Raw genomic sequence first — 6,000 nt, 5'->3', positions numbered from 1 at the left:
GGGCGCGACCTCCCGCCACCAGAGGGCGCCGCGGCGGGCGCAACAGAGTCACCGCCGCTGGTCGCGGGGGGAAAAGCTGCGAGCGAGCGAGCGCCAAGGCCGCTTCCGCCGCCAGCTCATTTCTGCACCGTCGCCCGCCCGCCGCGTGGCCTCCCCTACAGGTAGGTGCGCGCCGCCGGGACTCCCGCGCGGCCGCTCCCCCTCTCCAGCGGAATCGGCCGCGCCGCCCGACCCTCCGCGCCAGTCTCCCGGCCGCCTGCGCGGCCCATCCCCCTCCCGGCACCCCCCGCGCGGCGCGCGTTGTCGCCGCCGCCTTGTTCTTGCGCGGGGCCATTAACGGACGCAGGGGGTGGGGTGGGGCACCGCCGGGACCCCTGGCCTAGGCTAGCCGCCCCCGGCCGGGACGTCCCCCTTCCCGGGCCGGACACCCCACGGGCGCGCGGGCCCTTCCCGGTCGCCAACATGGAGGAGACCCCGGAAGCGGGGGAGGGTCGGGGACCCGTCGGCCTCGACCACAAAAGACAAATGGCCACGTCGGCACGTCTGAGCGGCCGCTGACCGCCCAGGACGCCCCTCGAGCCCGACGGCGACGGTGGCCAAGGGCAGTGGGCGGCTCCTTGGGTGGGCGAGGCCCGCAAGGCTCCTGGGGTCTCCCCGTCTCGGTGCGTCCAGGGAGCTTCCCCCGGGGGGCTCGTCCTCGGGGAGTGGAGGGAAAGGGGTGCTTTTTTCTTCCTGCACGAAGAAGAGCAGACACAGTACCTGCATGGCTTTCCGTTGGCAAAATGTCGCCTCACTGGTTATTTAACTTTTTTTTCCCCCTTCATTAAAATGACGTCTGCTCTAGTGGTCGTGAGACCTTAAGTATTTTGAGTTTGGGGCGGGCAGGATGCAGGCAGAGTGCTTAGCTTATTTATTTCGGGACAACCCCTCTTTTTTTTTTGGCGCGAGGGCCCGTCTAGGATGGGTGGCAGATAGTTTCCTGTGTTTCCTGTGGATCCGGGGACGGCCTTGTGGATCCGGGGACGGCCAGGTTAGGTTTCTTTTACCCACCCTTAAAGAATGAAGGCCTGTCAGTTCTTTTTAGCGTGAATTTTCCTGTTCTGGGAATGGTCATCGCAGGGGTGTGGTCAAGCTGGAAAGCGCTGCCTGGGCCTGAAAGGTTGCCCCTGGTGCTTGATTGGGTGAATTTATCAGTTGTTGGGCATGTTCCTATTCTCCGATGTTTAGGAATGAAAGAAAGTACCCGTGTTAGGATCTGTTTGAGCTAGACCTGCACTGTCCCGTAAGATGACCAGTGGCCACATTAAAACTGTTGAGCACTTGAAATGTGAGATATGCTCACAGTGTAAATACACATCGCATTTTAAAGACTTAGTATACAAATTAAAATGTAATATTTTTAAAATATTTAATTTTTTTAGAGTAGTTTTATGTTTACAGAAAAATTGTGCAGAAAGTACAAAGAGTTCTGTAATACCACCTGCACGCTGTTTGTCCTATTATTATCTTGCATTCCTGTAGTATATGTTACAAATAAGAAAACACTGTTGATACGTTGTTATCGTCCATAGTTTACTTTGGGTTCACTCTTTAGGTTCATTGTGTTGTATGATCCTGTGGATTTTGACAAATGCAGAAATGTCATGTGTCCACCGTTATAGTATCATATAGAATAGTTTCACTGCTTTAGAACATTTATAATTTTTTTCTTTCATAATTTTTATACTAAATGTTGAAATGATAATATTTTGGACCTATTGGGTCAAATAAAACGTATTATTACAATTAATCTTGCGGGTTTCCTTTTACTTTTTTAGAATGTGTCTATTAGAAAATTTAAAATTACATACATAGCTCCCATTAAATTTCTCTTGAAAGGAGGCCTGATTGCTCAGTGGTTAAGCTCTGGGCTGCTAACTGAAAGGTCAGCACTTCAACCCAGTAGTCGGCTTCTGTAAAGCTTACAGCCTTGGAAACCCTGTGGGGCAGTTCTACTCCGGCCTATAGGATCTCTATGAGTTGGAATGGACCCGACAGCAGTGGATTTGGTTTTGGTTTTCTATTTCTCTTGGATGGTGCACAACTAGAGTGTCTGAGTAGGGGAGAGGGGGCGTGGCTGGGAGCCTATGCTATCTGCTTATGTTCTTCTGCTTCTCCGATGGTATGTGGCCTCCCCCTGAGTCTCTCAAGGAACCCGTTACTTCTTCCTCCGCTTCAGCTGAACCTAGCTGTTGAGCTAAATTGCACAGGAGGGGTCTTGCCCTCATTGGCAGAATAATTCAAGTTAATGGATGTAATTTTCACTGTTGAGATGTTTTCCCTCAGGTTCAGCTTAGAATCACATCATGAGTTATAGCAGGCTGAATATCGTCAACATTTTTTTTTTGCGTGTGTTCTACAAAGAGCATATTGACTTTAAGGGCCCCTGCCACTCAAACAAACTGGAGAACACCTGCCTTACTTGCCTTCCTGTGACATTTGGTTGGGGGCATGTCCTACCCCAGTCTACACCCTTTTCTCATTTCCCAGATACTATCAGTTTTTTTTGCCAATTAGAATGGTGGTTGTCAAGCTTTTTGTCCCAGATTTCTTAATTTTGATTGATTTTAAAACCTGCCAGTTTGGGTGGGTGGGTTAAATCAATGTTGTAAGGGGGATAGAAACAATTATGATAGAATCTCAGCTCTAGGAAGGGTGAGAGTGCCTGTTGGAAAGTTTTGAACATTTCAGTAAAGGATGAGATAGAAACAAAAGCAGATGTCTGCTCGCTCTTGGCCACGGATAATCTAGAATAGCTTTCTAGGGAAGATACCGTGCAAGGAAACATTGGTCTTCTAGATAATGAACGTGTGTGTGTGAGAAATACTTTTTCTCCAGAATCTTGGGATTAGAAGTGAAATTCATTTTCTCTAATGTGTGAGGTGTTTAGAAATAAAGAAGAAACTTTAGATGGTATTTACAGTGGAGAAGGAATATTAAAATATTACTAATGCAGAAGGGAGATTTTTATTAATGTGAGTAATAACACTTGTTTTAATTCACCAACAAGAACAAAAAAAGGCTTATTAAGTGAAGTGATTTCTCTCTCATGTAAAGAAATGAAGTGTTGTGTTCTTAGACCCGTTTTTGTCCCAACAAGAAATTTTCTTAAGAGATTACCAATTTCTTGTTTAGTTAGTTAATATTAGGTTTATTGTAACACCTTGTGAAGCCTCAGGAACATATTGGGTTAAATAAAATGTAATATTACAGTTAATCTTACTGATTTTCTTTTCGTTTTTTGTTTCTAATGTGGCTGTTAGAAAATTAAAAGTTACCTGTCTCGCTTCCGTTAAGTTCTCTTGAACAGTGCACAAGTAGAGTGTCTGAGAGGGGCTGGTGTAGCAGGATCAGAGAGGCACACAGGGAAATGGAACCTTTGTGTTTTATTAAAATATGTGAATTTGGAGCAGAATGTTGATACGACACTTGCAATGAGAAGGGTGCGCTGGGCTCTGCAGATCCTGTGTTGGGGTTAGGTGTCTGCCCTGACTCAGGGATGGGAGATCTCATGAGTAGTCCTGGGCAAATTATTCTACCCTGAAAACTTCACATCTTTCTTGTTGAATCCTGCTTTTGTATATGAGATGAGATGTCCCATATGAAACATGTGAAACAGTGCTGGGTGCTTTAGGAGCACTGAGCAGGTGTTTAGCTGACAGAATCTGAGATCTAACGTAGTGATTTCAAGGTGAATAGTCCCTGTTGGAGAAAAACCAGCAAAATATGTAATTACTTTCTTAATATTGTTTAGCACACCCTCCGTCGTGAACTTTTCATTTTCAGTAAAAGAGAAGAACTGTCTCGTAAGGTACCCGGTAAGATCTTGGCTATTGCTAGAACGTAGTGGAACATTCTTAATATTTGACTACATAGACTTGTAGTCTGCTGAGGGTTGCGTTTGTGTCCTGGGCACTTTTGCACTTTTGCAAGTGTTGCCAGAGTAAGGGAACATAGTGTTTGGAGGTTGAAAATAATGTTGCCTTAACTTATTTTTGTTTGTTTTAACGCCATCACAGGGAGAGACTTAAGTCCGAGGGTGGAATTTAACGTGGAGTGGTAATTATAATTTTTCTTTTGGAATTCAGAGATACCTTTTTAGGCAAAAATACAAGCTCTGTGCAGCATTCCCTGGGGTACTTTCTCTGATCCTGTGCTAGTCCTTGTAAGTCCCTGGGTGACACAGAAGGTTAAGCACCTTAAGCTTATTAGGAATCTAATTTAGTGGCACAAGCAGTTAAGCACTCTACTAGTAGTTAAAAGGTTGGCAATTCAAACCTACCCAGAGGTGCCTTGGAAGAAAGGCCTGGCTATCTGCTTCCAAAAGGTCATGGCCTTGAAAACTCTGTGGAGCAGGTGTACTGTGCACACATGGGGTTGCCATGAGTTGGAATCCACTAAACAGCAATTAACAAAAACATGTGCCGGGCAGAGTCCCTGCATAGTGCAAATGATTAAGTGCTCAGCTGCTAACCGAAAAGTTGGCAGTTTGAGTCCATCCAGAGGTGCCTCAGAGGAAAGGACTGGTGACCTGCTTCCAAAAAATCAGCCACTGAAGACCCTATGTAGCACAGTTCTGTTCTGACACCCATGGGGTCACCATGAGTCGGAATTGACTCCACAGCAGTTAACAGTAACACAGTAGGTCATAAAACTAAAACCAAACCCGTTGCTGTTGAGTTGATGCCGACTCATAGCAACCCTAAAGGACAGAGTAGAACTGCCCTATACGGTTTCTAAGGAGCACCTGGTAGGTTCGAACTGCTGACCTTTTGGTTAGCAGCCATAGCTCTTAACCACTACACCACCAGGGTTTCCCATTAGATCATAGGTGGAGCATATTTTGATGTAAAGATTTTCTCTAGAGTGGGACCTTAACTCCCTGTGCCACTCCATTCCTGTAGAAATTCTCTGCTTCGTCTGAGTTGTTTTAAAGGATGTCCCTTGAACATGTATGCATGTGTGTACACATGTACATGTGTACACATATGCACACACTCTGTTCCTCCCAAGTGGAGCTGTACTTGTCTTTCACAGCCCATCCCAGGGTTAACTTTTATTTTGAAATAATTATAGATTCACAGGAAGTTACAAAAGTAGTACGTAGACTCCCATGAGCTCTCTACTCAGCTTCCCCCACTGGTGACATACCATTAGTACAATAGCAAAGCCAGGAAACTGACTTGGTACCTGTACTGTTAACTAGACGACAGACCTTACTCAGTTTTCACCAGCTTTTACACATACTCGTGTGTGTGTGTGTGTGCGCGTGCGCGCACGTGCGTGTGTGCGCATGTGCGTGTGTGTTTCTGTACAATTTTTTTCCTTGCCTAGAATGTGTAACCACCACCACAATCAAGATATAGACTATTCCACAGAATGTGTTTGTGAGGATATGCAAGACACTGGTAAAATGGTTACCTGCCCTCAGGGAAGGCAAATGGGTGGCTGAGTGACAGGCTGGGAAGGAGACATCTCTTTTTACTGTCGTGTTATTAGAATACTATTTTTAAACAGCTTGAGATGTCTGTGAGACATTCAAGTAGGACTATCAAGGAGGCAGATGATATGTCACCTGTTGCCCCCCCCCCCAGAGCTCTGCCTGGGGCTGGATGTTGGGGTGTTGTCAGGGAGACCCTAGATGAAGGTATTTAAAGTCTGGGCTATGCAGGAGGGCCCTAGGGGAGAGTATGACTGAGGACAAGGTGATCTGGCTGAAGCCTGGGCTCTCGCCTTTAAAGGTTGGGTGGAGATTGAGCCGCAGCCTTCAGAGAGGAAGAAAAGGTGGAGACGAAATGGTGGCCTGTGAGGCTGGAGCAGAACCTAGTGAGGGCTGTGAGGTGGTAGGTGAGGGGAAGGGGTTTCAAGGAGGGAGTGGTGCCCAGCTGATGAATCTGAGTCCCCAAAAAAAGTGGCTGTTGGGTTTTCATCACATTCTTCTTTACTTTAAAATTGAGGTGA

At 46.5% G+C, this 6,000-nt stretch overlaps 1 protein-coding gene across 1 annotated transcript in view; it reads left to right on the top strand.

Moving 5' to 3' along the window:
• Positions 1-45: 45 nt before the first annotated feature.
• ZC3H7A (zinc finger CCCH-type containing 7A) overlaps positions 46-6,000 on the top strand; it is a 40,865-nt gene continuing 34,910 nt past the window's right edge. The window contains exon 1 of the mRNA XM_004373258.3: positions 46-161. The gene's annotated coding sequence lies outside the window, so the exon portion shown is untranslated. The remainder of the gene's footprint in view (positions 162-6,000) is intronic.

Source organism: Trichechus manatus, unplaced genomic scaffold (assembly GCF_000243295.1).
Source record: "Trichechus manatus latirostris isolate Lorelei unplaced genomic scaffold, TriManLat1.0 scaffold00024, whole genome shotgun sequence".
Lineage (NCBI taxonomy): Eukaryota > Metazoa > Chordata > Mammalia > Sirenia > Trichechidae > Trichechus > Trichechus manatus.
The sequence above is the reverse complement of the archived record's forward strand: the minus strand, read 5'-3'. Positions and strand labels throughout refer to the sequence as shown.